Raw genomic sequence first — 14,844 nt, 5'->3', positions numbered from 1 at the left:
CTGGTACCAAAAAAAAAAAAAATATGGCCAGGAGAGATGATAGAAGACTGGAAGGTAGACATTTGGAGATAGGGAGAGAATTAGGGGAAGGAGTGGGAGAAGGGGATAAAGGGATTGAAAATGAGGGTTGGGGATGGAGCTCCGTGTCGCCACACTTGGCAAGTGCAGTGTCCTGAGTTTGATCCCCAGTACTGGGGAAAAAAAATGAAAACGAACAAGTTATGTTACATGCATCCGTCAGTTTCCCAAAATGACGTCACTATTTAGAAAAATGAACTAATACATATGTGTATATACATATAACAAAAAGTTTATTCCTCTAATGATATGGCTACCAGTTAGTAATCCAGAAAAGTAGTCCTTTGTTTTTGGTACCAGGGATCGAACTTGGGTCCTTGCGCTTGCTGCACAGCAGGCGGCGAAACCACTGAGCTAAATCCCTGGCCCAAGAAAAAGTAGTCTTATATTTTTAGGCTCAACTAAATTAATTTATTCCTTACCTTGATACAATTTTTAAAATGATTGCCAGGTGTGGTGGTGAATGTCTATAATCCCACCGCTCAGGAGGCTAAGCCAGGAAGATGGCCTCAAGTTCAAAGCCAGACTGGCCTAGTGAGTTTGAGGTCAGCCTGAACCACAAACCAAGACCCTGTCTCATAAATAAGTAACTTTAGGGTAAAAGGTGGTGATAACTGATTGTTTGTGTCTTGATTGGCAAGTGCTACCCCTTTTAATTTTCCAAATCAACTTGTAAGTCGGTGTTTTTACTGTGTCCTTTTTACAACTGAGCAAACCAAGGCTCAGAATAGTTAGATAATTTGTTGAAGTTTACAAAACTTACAAGTGGAAGGATGAAGATTGAAAACTACGTGATATGGTTCTACACCCTCCGTCCTGAGAGTTGTTATACTTTTCTTGGCCTCCCCACCCACTATGGTTACCTAACTAGACCAAGGATACCTGCTTTCACCTGGGAAACACCGCTGGGCCTGAGGAGATGGGACTGTGTCCCACCTGTACTGTACTTGCCTTGCCTGTCCTTAAAGCCCTCTTCAGATCTTTTGTATTTGATGAGGCCTCTGCTGGAACATTGCTTATCCACCACTCATATCTTAACAAGTCCCTGCTCATTTCACTTCCCAAAGGGGCCTTCTCTAGCTACCCCAGCAGCTCCTTTCACTGTATACCCCCTTTCCCTGTGTTATTTTTCCTTATGGTACTTATCATAATCTGTCAATGAATATTTATTATCAGGTCCCCTCTGTAGAACAGAAGATACCTGAAGACAGAGACTGTCTCTTTTATCACTGCTTTTTTATTGAATCTAAGATGTATATTTTCCCACAAATTACTACTCAGAAAATCTGAATATATCTTATAATTGGCAGTGTATCCTAGTTTAATTGGTAGTAATTTTTTTTCTTTTTAAATTGCACCTCCAGTAAATGGTGAGCCTTTAAAAGTGACAAAATCTCAGAGTAGGTGAAAATACAGTATATTCCTAGGGCCTGAATTCTTGGGTGGCTCACAGTAATTACTGGCCAAAGGAATTGAATGTTTACTATATTTCAAAGCTATTTAAATATTTTTCTAAGCCCCATAATTATCTTGTTACAAAGTACTTCATGTTACCAAGGCAGTATGGTAATGAGAACTGGCTGTGCAGATCATTTTGGACGGCTGCAGGAACCGAGGGAGCTGCACCAGTCTCTGTGGAAGCACCATGAGACCATGGCATGTCAGGGTCTTGTAGCCTCCCTTATTCAATGCCTGCTGCTTGCCCAGTGCTGTGCAGGCACTCATGAGAAGCTCATGGCTCATTGGAGAGCCACAGAATCTGCAGAGGCACAGCATGCCTCTATTGAATTCTCCTCCAGCAAAAGCCTCCTGAAAGGGAAGGGGTAAAAAGGCCAATTAAAGACACTTGAAATAATGTGGGGCAAGGCCAGATCTGAACCCACACCTGAAGAGTGTGAGGAGGCAACAGGCTCTGCAGAGATTAGGAGGACTGAGTTGCCAGACAGAGGTGTCTGACTTGAGTAGAGCCAGTAGGTGCCACCATTCACTAAGGGAGGAAGACCATGCCTGGGGAGTAGAGGAAGTTTTGGGCATAAGGAGTTTGAAGTGCAGATGAAAGCAGGAATCAGGTCATCCAGGATCTTAAAGGTTACCTAAGATTACTTCGAAGCATTGTGGGAGTTACAAAAGAGAAACAGCCAGGTGGATTTTAGAATGATTATTTTGGTTTCAGCACAGCCTGGCGCTCTGAGCTAGGCCCAAGGAGGCAGTGGTCTAGCAAATGGCAGTTTGGAGAGCAAGTTAATTGCGAAGTTGTGTAGATCAGGCTTTGGGAAGAGATATGGTAGCATGTGAACAGGAGGGGCAGTGAGAGAAAGATCACTGTGACATTTGGCTTTCTAGTTTGACAACTAAGTGGATGTTGTTACCTGTCTCTAAAACCTGTTGAATTCCATTGACAAGGAACAGAGGAAAATAATATTTAATAATAGCTAATATTTGATAGCTCTTACTGTATGTCAGAAAACTCATTTTAATTCACAAAACAATCCTATAAGATTATCATCTTCATTTCCAAGATGAGGAAACTGAAGCAAAGATCACTTAAGCAATTTGCCCAAGGCTCATGGGAAGAAGGTGACAGAACTGGAATCTGAACACAGGTGTCCATGCTCTCTCTTGATAACATGTCTCTACATGATGAGCTCAGTTTGAACATATTGAATTTCCAAGATCAGTGGGCCAGCCATGCAGAGGTTTCCAGAGGTGGGAAAACGTGTGTCTGAAGTTCAGGCAGGAGATCGGGACTAGACCTAGAGATTGTGGAGAAAGCAGGGGGTGGGCATTGGATCTGCAACACAGGGTGAGGACCCCCAAGGACAGGGGAGTAATAGGAGAGAAGAGAGGGGAGCCCTGGGAGGCATATATTCCCATCTGCTAACTAATCAGTTGGCATCTGGTTTGTAGATCACCAGTCAACATTTTTTGTGTGTGTGTGGAGGTGAGGGGAGTTTTATTGGAAGTAAGAATAGCTCATGGATTTTCCAGGAAGAGTCCTGAGTGGTGACCACATGACCTCTCAATCCAGAGCTAATTATAGATAAGCAGAGCACAGGAGTTGATCAGTTGTTTAGTGGCCACTAAATGACCAATGGGAACTAAGGCTTCTAATCCAGTTCTTCAGTATTAGGATTTATAGGAAACAGATTTTAGAGAAAATGAAACTGGCTATTTACATTTTAGGCTCCTCTGAATTCAGGAGCTTAGTAGGGAGGGTTGGCTGTACCTCCTAGAGAGTGGGCTGCAGCTCATGTTGCTGCTCAAAGAAGCTCATTCTTGGTCCAAAGTCCTAGTTCACTGTCTGTTCTTATTTTAATTCTTACCAATATAGTTGGTCACTCACCTCTTATCTCAGGCTCCTCCTTAGCTGCCTTGCTCATAAACTAACTAAATAAATTACTCTACATTTCTTCCCTCTGAAGAAGTATCCCTAACTGCCATTAAGGGAGAAGGGGCAAAGACCAAATCTGGCTTCTTTGAGCTGAGAAGGGTTGATCTAGGGGAGACCGAAGTCGAGGATATTCTCCAGAGAGCTGGTCTAAGGTGCTTTGGATAGAAGTCATGTTGGGGTTCAGCAGTTACAGACTCTTCAGAGGGGTGATCTAGGGGACCTCAGTAAAAGAAGTGTGGCACATTTATCACTGGTTCTATCTGTATGACCGTGTGGAGTTTGACAGCCTCTGGGCAAGAAGAAACATTTCAATGCATGTCTCAAACATAAGAACCAGAGTAAAAGATAGATTGGGATGAGTAAGGGAAGGAACCATGTCTGGACACTTTTTTTTTTTGGTACCGGGGATCGAACTCGGGTCCTTGTGCTTGCGCAGCAGGCAGCGAAACCACTGAGCTAAATCCCCGGCCCCTTTTCTTTTTTTTTTTTTTCCTTTGGTACCGGGGATTGAACTACTTCGTAAGAAATTAGAGTAAGGATCATAACTAGCTGGGTCTTAGACCTACCTGCTCATAGATGTTATCTTTAAAATCTAATAATTTTTTATTGTCTTAAGGTCTTCTTTCACCTGATGTTATTTATCCAAAGACAAGAAGTTTCATTCACTAGTGTACAAGCCTCTTCAATATCGGGCATAAGAGGACCGAGGGCTCTGCCGTTTTGAAGGACAATTTCAGTTAAGGAATTTAAAGATTCCCGCTGAGCTTCTATAGTTGCCACTATGGCTTTCTAGCCTCACCGAACCATGATAGTAAGAAGAGGTATAGCTGGAGACAGCCAGCAGGGCCAGTGTAGTCATTTATATCTATCCTCTATTACTATTATTCTTTTAGATATCTTTTTAATTATACTTTGCCGCTGGGTATCTAAGACCAAGTTAAAGTGAGAAATGTAAAAATTGACCTGTCTCTATCCAGATCAGTTGAGGCTCTTCAGGGGTTACTTTTGGGACCATGTGTAAAGCCTCCACACCTCTGTCAGTGTCCTCTGCTAGGATGAGTCACGGTCTTCCTTGAGCATATAGCTTCTCTTGGAAGCATGGGAGACATTTCCCTTTTTGGTGACCCTCCTTTGAGCGCAGTGTACCTTGGTTGACTCCTGACCTGTGGGATCCAACAATCTTTCTGCTCAGGAGGTTGGGTGACTCTCCTAAGTTGTAGAATCTTTTTAGAGCCTCAGGTCCTGGATCCTCATTGACCTTGGAGGGCCAGGGCCAAAATGTTGGTTGTCCTCTTAGCCCAATTATCTTTTTTAGATGTGGTCTTCAAGCCTCAGTTGTTGAACCTCCACGAATTCAGTTATGCCAGTATTGAAGTGGAAGAAGTAGGTGTAACTATCATGATTTTATGTGGATATCAAGCACTTTAAAATATAAAGTATGGCCAGAGAACTTATTTCTTTACTAATCATGGTTGTCTTAGAAGTCAAATTTCTGTTGAATGTTAACAGATAACAACTATAAAGCTTTACAGGGAAAATTTGAGATTAAGGAAAGCATAGCATTGTAACATATCATGATGACATTACTATATTAGAACCATTAGAGTTTTATCTCAAAATACATTTAAATCCTCATTTTAGTATAAAATAACTTTTTAGTCAGGTGCCTTTATCGAATTACAAAATATTAAATGACATGAATTTTTACCTAAATTTGTTATCTTTTGATAGCGTGCCATTTAAAGTAGAATGTACTGGGCCAGGTATTTAGCTCAGTGGTTCCAGCATCTCCCTCGCAAGTGAAAGGTCCCGAGTTCGATCCCCGGGAACAAAAAATAAATAAATAAAGTAGAATGTACTTGTTTATAGATGCACTTTTTAAGTTATTAATGCCTAATCTGTAATCATTAGAGTGACGTCTGGACTGCAGTGTTTAGGTACCTCTTAACTGTTATAGCACAATCATATAACAGTCACACAAATGTAAGCCTAAGTATTCACATATCTGGCTGTCTCATACTGGATTGGCATGCACTTTTCATCACAAGTAACTGGAACACAAGTAATGGAAAGTCAGGTGCTTGAGTCTGAAAAAGTTTACCACCATAAACACCTTTAGTCCAGAAATCACCAGTATGATAAAATGTTTAAGTGTTGCATCTTTGAAGGCCTGTAGGCTTGGGAAATATAAATACATTTAATGTATTTTGAGGTTAACAATAATTAGTGTCATAGCTATATAGAAATCTTTATATATATTTACTTAGTTTTTACTCTTGGCAAAATTTAGGCTCCTTTAACAGGTTTACAGGCTATGACTACTCACAAAAAGGACATCTTTAGAGCCCTTATAAATTTAGGAAACAGTGTTAATAACTGCAAATAGACTTATTACCCAATAGATAAATGTATCTCACTTGTAAAATGCTTGTTTAATCAAAGCCACTAAATGTAGATAAAGTTTTAAATGGCAATTTAAATGAATTTAAAGACATGCCAAATCTTTATCATTTTACAGTGGTACCTCAGTTCATGAACTTAATTTATTAGGGCATGAAGCCCTAAGTTTGACCTCCAGAATCAGAGAAAAAAAAACCGTAACTGGAGACTGTTGATTCCTTCAGTTGTTGATTTGAGCAGCAGGGCCTTTCACTGCTGTATCTTTATTTTGCAGTAGAAGAGGTAAAAGGTAGGCAAATAGAGATTAGCTGCTTGTGAGGCAGGTGGCCGAACCACTGAGCTAAATCCCTGGCCCTACAAAGTATAATTTAAATGGTGAATGGTATGACTTAAACAGTGAATGTTTAAATTGAATCCCCAACTTGAAACTATACTACAAAGCTGCTCTGATAAAAGTAGCATGGTACTGGCAAAGAAACAGACCTGAGGATCAATGGAACAGATTAAGAGATGCAGGAACAACTCCGGACACACTCAGCCACCTCATCTTCGGCAAAGGAGCCAAACACCCTCACTGGAGGAAAGATAGCCTCTTTAATAAATGGTGCTGGAAAAACTGGGCTTCAACTTGCCAGAGATTAAAACTAGACCCATATCTTTATTTAGCCATGCACTAAACAAATCAAAATGGATCAAAGATCTAAATATTAAAACAGAAACACTAAACCTGCTGGAAGGTAGGGTAGGTAGAACTCTTGAAGACATTGGCATAGGAAAAAATTTTATGAACAAAACCTCATTCGTATGGGAACTAGCATGAAGAATCAGCAACAGTGGTTTCATCTTATTAAAAAGCCTCTGCACAGCAAGAGAAACCACCAACAGAGTGAAGAGACAGCCCACAATGTGGGAAGAAAATATTTACCAGCTGTTCCTCAAAGGACTATTATCTAGAATATATAAAGAACTTTAAAAAATTAGATCCTCCCCAAATTTAAAGACCCAGTCCAAAAATGGGCATCTGAAACGAACAGACATTTCTCAAAGAAGTAGAAACTGCAAATGAGAGATGCAAATGAAAACAATGCTGAGATTCCACCTCACTCCAGAAAGAATGGCTGCTATCACGAAATCGACCAATAACACATGCTGGCGGGGCTGTGGGGAAAGAGGAACCCTTCTCCATTGTTGGTGGGAGTGTAGACTGGTGCAACCACTGTGAAAATCAGTGTGGGGATTCCTCAAAAAACTAGGATTAGAAGTCCCATTGACCCAGCTAGTCTCCTGCTGGGTATCTTCCCAAAAGAATGAAAAGCATCATACCACAGCAATATATGCATGTCCATGTTTATAGCGGCACTGTTTGTAATAGCTAAATCTTGGAAATGGCCCAAATGCCCATCAACTCATGACTGAATAAAGATGTGGTTTTTAAAAATAAAATGGAGTACTACTCAGCCATAAAGAATGATAAACTTAGAGAAATTTATAGCTAAATGGATGGACCTTGAGACAGTACTCTTAAGTGAAATAAATAGGACACTCATGTGAATACCGAATTGTTTCTCTGGTGTGAGAAGCAAAGTATAAATGAGGACCAAAATGTATAATTGATATTGTGAATAGGAAGAAAAGGTTCAGAGGGGAAGGGGAGCTGGGGGAAGAGTGGGGGAAAGGAAAGAAGGAAAAGGAAAAATGGAAACAAAGCTTTTAAATAGGAAGGGGTGGAAGGGTGAACCAAGATTATATCATGTACAGGTACAAATTCCCAGTGATGAATGTGATCATAATGTGTACCTGAAATGTACCAATAAACGTAATAAAAAAAGAATTTATTACAGTAAAAGACATTGCTGTTAATTCCCTTAAAAATACTTCTGCTTGCTCAGAACACACTTGACCTATAATTCTTGCCACTTTCTGAAGCAGTTCTGGAAGCCCATTTATGTCTTTTTGTGGTTTCTTTGATTTCATGGTCATTTTTTATTTAGGGGAAGAGCCAGAAGTCTCATGGTGCCAGGGCCGGGGATTTAGCTCAGTGGTTCCAGCGCCAGCCTCGCAACTGCAAGGTCCTGAGTTTGATTCCTGGTACCAAAAAAAAAAAAAAAAAATGCTTGCATCATGGTGCCAGATCTGGTCGATGAAGTCACACAAAAATGTTTTTCAATGGTACCTTGGTTCATGAACTTGATTCTTTTATGATCTGGTCACAAACCGAATTGGACGAGAACTGAATCAAATTCAGTGGTTAGGTTCAATATTGACATTGTCCTTATGGGGAAATTTGATCCAGTTCTCGTCGAGTTCAGTTTGTGACCAGAATTATGCAGAGAATTGAATTCATGAACCAAAGTACCAGTGTATTTGATAGAAATTGTGGTAAATGTTTTGAATCAATTCGGGACATCCAAGCAGCTACAGAAAGACACTCATGAAAGATTTCCAGAACTGCTTCAGAAAGTAACAAGAATGATGGGATAAGTGTGTTCAAAGAAGAGGGTAGTATTTTAAGGAGAATTAATAACAATGTGTCTTTTAGGGTAATAATTATTTTAGAGCTGCGTATGGTGGCACATGCCTGTAATCCCAGCACTTGGGAAGCTGTGGCAAGAGGATTGCCGCGGGTCTGAGACCAGCCTGAGCTACATAGTGTATTGGAGATCCTGTCTCCAAAACATATAATAATAAAATAATAATACTTTAAAAATTTTTTATTTAAAACATTCACCACACATACCTGCCATTCTTTTCATATCCTCCAAAGGATATGAAATATCATGTCCAGATATGATACTGTAGTCCTTTATTTTTTTTGTAGTCTGTAATTTTGTTTTTGTTTTTGTTTTTGGTACAGGGGATTGAACTCGGGACCTTGTCCTTGCAAGGCAGGCGCCGAAACCACTGAGCTAAATCCCCGGCCACGTAGTCTGTGATTTTAATAGCTGATTTCCTGAAATGTTGAGGAACAGACTATGGAATGAAGGGGAATTTTGTGATGCCTTTACGAATGACCTGGCCTCACACCTGGAGCTGGACTCCAGTTCATTCTCGGAACACCAGAAGGGCCCTTTTCCTGGTAGCTACTGATGGCCAGCAGGGGGCGCACTATGAGCGCAACTTGAAGAGCCAAAGGTTCTTGAATCCCATGCCTTATTCAAATTTTTATTCATTTGATAAGGATTAAAATGAATAATTGATAACTTGAAATAGGAAGAAAAGGTCCAAAGGGGTAGGGGAAGTGGGAGGGGAAGGGGAAGGGAAAGGAAAAATTATGAGAAAAGGAAAAAATGGAAACAAAGTCTTTGTAAATAGGGAAGGGTGGAGGGGGTGAAGGGAGCACAGGGAAGGGAGAAAAAATAAGAACCAAGATACATCATGTGCAGGTACAAGTACCCAGTGATAAATGTAACTGTATTTTTTGTTGTTGTTGCTGTTGTCGGTACCAGGGATTGAACTTGGGTCCTTTTGCTTGCGCAGCAGGCAGCGAAACCACTGAGCTAAATCCCCAGCCCAATAAATGTAAATGTATGCCTAAAATGTACCAATAAAAGAATTTAAGGAAAAAAATTTTATTCATTTGAACTTTGCAGTTTAAACTACATGGTAACATCAGAAAGATTTAAGGTGGAAAAATAGAATAAAAAAGTAAAGCTACAGAAGAATAAAGAGTCCTGTGTGTTGGAGACTGCAAGGTTGTATTGATAAGGGCTTCTGGGGTTCTGGTAATATCTGTATCTTAATCTATACTGGTTATAGAAATGTGTCCAGTTTGTAAAACTCCATCAAATGGTAATGTATATGTACAGTTTTCAGTATGTGTATTTAAGCTTTAATAATTATTTTAAAAATCTTTGAAATAAACTCTGTATGCCACAAGATAGGTATTGGGTTAGAGCAAGCTGATCTTTTTTTCCCCTATAATTCTTAATCATATCTGAGTGACGACTCCCTGAGAATGTCACAAACCCCAAGTAAAGAGCTTTGACAGCCGCAGAAGAAAAATGAGCAAAGAATACAAACCAGTGGTTTGTAGAGAAGGAAATACAAATGACCCTAAAACATATGGAAAGATGTCCAGACTCACCATGTGTGGGTAGCATGTGCCTGTAATCCCAGAACTCTGGAAGGCTGCAACAAGAGGATCATAAATTTGAGCTCAGTTTAGGAACTTCGTAAGACCCTGCCTCAAATTAAAAAAAGGGCTGGGGAATGTAGTTTAGTACAGATGCCTGGGTTCAGTCCCCAGTTACACACACACACACACGCATGTACATGCACACACAAACACCTCAGCCTGTCTTCAATAGAGGTTAGCAGGGTACTGTGGCTGGTACCTATAATCTCAGCACTCAGGAGGCTGAAGCAGAAGGATCACAAGTTTGAGACTTGCTTGGACAATTTAGCAAGATCCTGATTTGAACCTCTTCTCTCCCACAAAAAAAGATAAATGCTTATTGAAGGTGCACTAAGATAACTATTCTTAACCTCTCAGATTGGCAGAAATCTCAATGTGAGAATGGGGTGGGAGGCAATGGCAACAAAAACATCAGGACACAAGGAAACATCAGGAGCTCTGGCCCCATCTGAGTTTCTTGTTTATTTCTCCAGTGTTTGTTTATACAAGTACAAGGGGTACAAATATATATTCTTGTAATAATATATATTTAGCTCAGTGGTGCTGCTGCCTGCCTCACAAGCGCAAGGTCCTGAGCTTGATCCCCGGTACCAAAAATGAACAAATATATATGCTTAGCTGTCCATCTTGCTTTTTTCACTGACACTCTGTCTTATAGCTCTTTCCTTATTACGTATGTTTCCTCCCAAGTTTTTTCAGTGACACAGCATTTCAATGTGGATGCCCCAAGCTTACCCCCTTTACCCCTGGCAAAGATGGGCAGTCGTTTCCAGTCTTCTGCTTGCAACCACTGCTGCAATAAATAACCTTTTACCTAATGTCATCTGTGGGATAAATTAATAGACTTGTAATTCTGATAGATATTTCCAAATCAACAGGGCTGTGCATTTCACAGTCCTACCAGCAATGTCTCAAATTGGCTCTGTTCGTTGTTGTTTTGAGACAAGGCCTCGCTATGTAGGTCAGGCCGGCCTTGAACTCACTATGTAAACCAGGCTTGTCTTGAACTTGCATCGATCCTCCTGCCTCAGCCTCCCTAGTGCTGGGAATTACAGGTGTGTGCTGCCACACCTGGTGGTGTGTTCTGATTTTTGAAACATCAAAAATCTGTGCAAAACAAAACAATTTGAAGAGACCCTGCTCTAAAGGCTGTGCTCAGAGCCCTTGGGCATTCCTTCATGCTTCTTAGAACTGCTCCAGTTTTGACTGGTTGCGTGGCTTTGTTGCAGTACTTGGGATTGAATTTAGACCCTCATGCTCTACCACCAAACTACAATCCCTAGCCCTGGATTTGGTTTTATAACTTGAATTAAGCTGTATCTTAGTAAGAGTCTTCAGCTGATTCCACACTTGACAGGTTTCTGATTCAGCTGAACTCCGAGAATTCTTGTGTGTTTTCTAAACCAGTCTTCCCCCTTCACTGTTGACACTCAACCATAATTTTTCAAGCATTTCATTCATATATTTACGTATACGTGTGTGTGTACATGTATGTATATATAACACCAAGGGAAAAAAGAGCAGTTTTCACCCAAAAGGTGCACCTGTGTCCATGGACTCCTTACACAGGAGATCCTTCTCCGTGTCTCCACATCTTCCCTCCTGTCTGAGACCAGACCCTGCTCTGACATGACTTGAATTTCCCCCAGGAAACTCATGCTGTTTTGTGTACATGCAAATACATCATGTCTTCTCTCATCTTTTGGGGGTTTTTGTTTGAGGATGGTTGTTTTAGTTTTGCATTTCTCAATTGGCTTTATTTGTGATTCCAGAATAGGGCAGCAGCCTGATCTAAAAAAGGTTCACAGTGCCTCACTCTGCCAGGTAGACAGGATTTATTTATAGCTATGGAGCTTCTCGTATCTTTTTAAAAAACAAAACAAAATTTTAAAAAAAGGCAAAACTCAAACTCACAAAGCCCTCTTTCTAATTTCCTGTAAAGCTCCTGTCCTCTTTTTCCTCCTTAGAGCCGTAGTCAGTGTCTGCCTTCTCCCCACTCCCTTCCTCCAACTGGAACCAGACTCCCCCCTCTGGAGCACTTCTTGCCGAGGCTGTGTTAACCTTGCTGTGGAACCCTGTGCCCCTGGACGCAGCCTCTTCTCCACTCTCCTCTCAGCCTCTGTGGTCACTGCAGCGGGGCCCTTGTCTCCTCCTTAGGCTTCTTTTCTGCTGCCCATCTGCAGATCTTTAGGGACCCCACATCCTCTTTCCCATCTTCATTCCCTCGGATGGATATAGAAAGCCTCTCGGACTTGCTTGAGTGAAAGGAAGTTACTGCAAAGCTACCAGGAAGCTCACTGAAAAGGGACCTGTCTCCTCATTGTCTAGACCCTGGGACACTGCGCTCAGAGCTAACTGTGCCACACTCCATCCTGGTGTTGCCCCTCTGTATGAGCCTCTGCAGCAGGGGCAGATCCTACCCACTCATCCTCAAAGGTGTGAAACCAGTTCAGCCTCCTTCGCATTTTCACCTGGTCTCGCTTTCCTCAGTCTAGTGCTCTTCCAGCTTGAGGGGTTACTTCAGCCCCCTTCGGGCACACAACACTCTGTTTTGTATATATATGAGATGTGTCAGGGTTTCTTTTCTCTCTCTTGCATACTCCTGGGATGAGGTCTGGATGCGTAAGAGGGTGACAGGTGAGCTTCATGGCTCACATACTATCCCCTAACCTTGGCTGGTCTTCACTGTCATGTGGCCACTCCAGACTTGTCCCTAGATGTCATGGATTATGAAGGAACCCAGCAAGACAGGATTGACCTGATTTAGATCCTGAGCAATGCTTTGACCTCCTTAGGATCCTGAAAATTGCAAATGTTTCTAGATTCAATGTCCTCGTGTGCCATATCCTTCACAGCTTGTTGGCTGGACTCTTCATCTTTTGGTCTACTTAGGACACTACTGGGGTATTTACACCTGCATGACACCCACAGTTCAAGGGGAAATGGGGAGCTGGAACTGTCCACAGCATCTCCCAAAGCAGCTTTTGCAGCTTAGGTCCAGCTTGGCGTATGGCATGGTCATTGGGTGGCTTAGTGCTGTCCTTGGCTGTGCTTGGGGATGCAGATACCAGAATCCTCTCGGTCTGCCTTGGTGCCTCAGCCTCACATGGGGAATTTGACCTTCAGGGAGGCTGGACCAGAACACCTGCATCCGAACTTGTCTTGCTTTTCTCCTTGGCAGTGCCAGGAGGCTCTTCCCCTTCCTGCTCTGCGGAAACCTGTCTTTAATGTTACATTGTGTCATCTGTACCCTGTGACTTACAGAGAACCCCTGTCCCCTCACCCCTAAGTTGATCTACAAAGGAAATGTTTCTGAAATTAGTAAACCTTTTTCTCCCTTAGCAAAGCCAGATTTTAAGATTACGGTGTATTATCTCATTGTGGACTCAAGAATATCACTTTCTAATTTTAGAGCTGAGCAATGGCTCCTTGAGGGACAAACGTCATTGATTGAATGGCTGGGGGAGCTGCATGCTAGTCTAGCAATTAGGAATTATCAACAACAAAAGTATGAGTTTTTAATCTTAAGGAATATTCTCCTTTACACCTATCTTGACAGATGTGCCCCCTTTTTCAGTGGCAGGGCACTTTGACAACTCTGGGTGAGTAGTTCCCCTAAAGAAGACGTGGTTGCTGTATTATCTGCCGGCTGCTGATGCCACATCTGTATCTCTAGCCCATTGTCTCCTCAATGCCACATCTCTGTGTCCAGTATCCTCTTAGCCAGTTGTCCCTAATACCTGGTGAAACATGACATGTTTCCAGTTGAACAGGTTCTCCTTCCCTCTAAGCCTAGTCTTCCAGCCTTTGCAGGTGCCTTGCAATTTAACTGAGTCAAATTTGGACTGATCCACTGCACCTCTCTAGCTGGCTCTGAGGTTACATAAGACCCTCCCCTTGGAAATACTTTTGGTATGTTCATGTTTTATAATTAAAACTAATATTTTGCAGTAATAGGAATTGAAACCAGGGCCTTCTACTAATGCATCCCCAGCCCTTATTATTTTTTTAAATAATTATTTTTAATATGAATTATTATTTTAAATACTTAATATTTTAAATGTTGAGACAAGGTTCTGCCTGGGCTGGGCTTGAACTTGCAGTACTCCTGTTTCAGCCTCCCAGAGTACTGAGAATATAGGTGTGTGTCAGTTAAAACTAATTTTTTTCTGGTACCAGTGATCAAACTCAGGACCTTGCACTTGCAAGGCAAGCACAGTGCCACTGAGCTAACTCCCCAGCCTCAGTTAAAACTAATTTTAACAAGAGAAAAATATGTCTCTATTGAAAATTTAGGAGAGGCAAAGAAGAAAGTCACATGCCCTTTGGCCCCAGCCCTCAAGGATGACCAGGATCAGCATTTTGTCGGAGTGTTGTAGAGGGCTGGAGAGCGAGAGTGGCCCTGTTAGAAGCTCCACATCGAGATGCCCACCCCTCTGTGTGCCTTTGGACACACTGGCCACGCCCCTGTGCCTGTTTACTCTGAAAATGAGGATGCCAAGGCCTCCCTGAGGGCTTGCAGAGATTGAAATGAGCCATGTGATTGAACACTGCCTGGCTTGTGGCATCCAATGAGTTTTGGCTACTGCTGCAATTGTTATTATTATCTTAAATGTGTATATGTTATTTGCTGATAAACTGTGTAAGGCTTATATCCTGCTTTTTTCATTTGCTATTATGAGTATTTCTTCATGTCAAATATTCCTCAGAACATTTTAATGGTTGTGTAATACTCTCATTTAAATATATTCCTAATTTATTCTGTAGTTAACTGTTCCTCTACTTTCACTATAATGAACTGTGAGTTGCAACTCCTTGTGTCACTACAAATATATAAGAA

At 41.5% G+C, this 14,844-nt stretch overlaps 1 long non-coding RNA gene across 1 annotated transcript in view; it reads right to left on the bottom strand.

Moving 5' to 3' along the window:
- Positions 1-236: 236 nt before the first annotated feature.
- Positions 237-14,844, bottom strand: part of LOC110344569 (uncharacterized) — a 35,662-nt gene continuing 21,054 nt past the window's right edge. Inside the window, exon 4 of the long non-coding RNA XR_002387223.2 lies at positions 237-9,997. This is a non-coding gene — a long non-coding RNA (uncharacterized LOC110344569). The remainder of the gene's footprint in view (positions 9,998-14,844) is intronic.

This window comes from Heterocephalus glaber, unplaced genomic scaffold, assembly GCF_053883595.1.
Source record: "Heterocephalus glaber isolate CG9 unplaced genomic scaffold, H.glaber_assembly_v1.0 deba00001673, whole genome shotgun sequence".
Lineage (NCBI taxonomy): Eukaryota > Metazoa > Chordata > Mammalia > Rodentia > Bathyergidae > Heterocephalus > Heterocephalus glaber.
The sequence above is the reverse complement of the archived record's forward strand: the minus strand, read 5'-3'. Positions and strand labels throughout refer to the sequence as shown.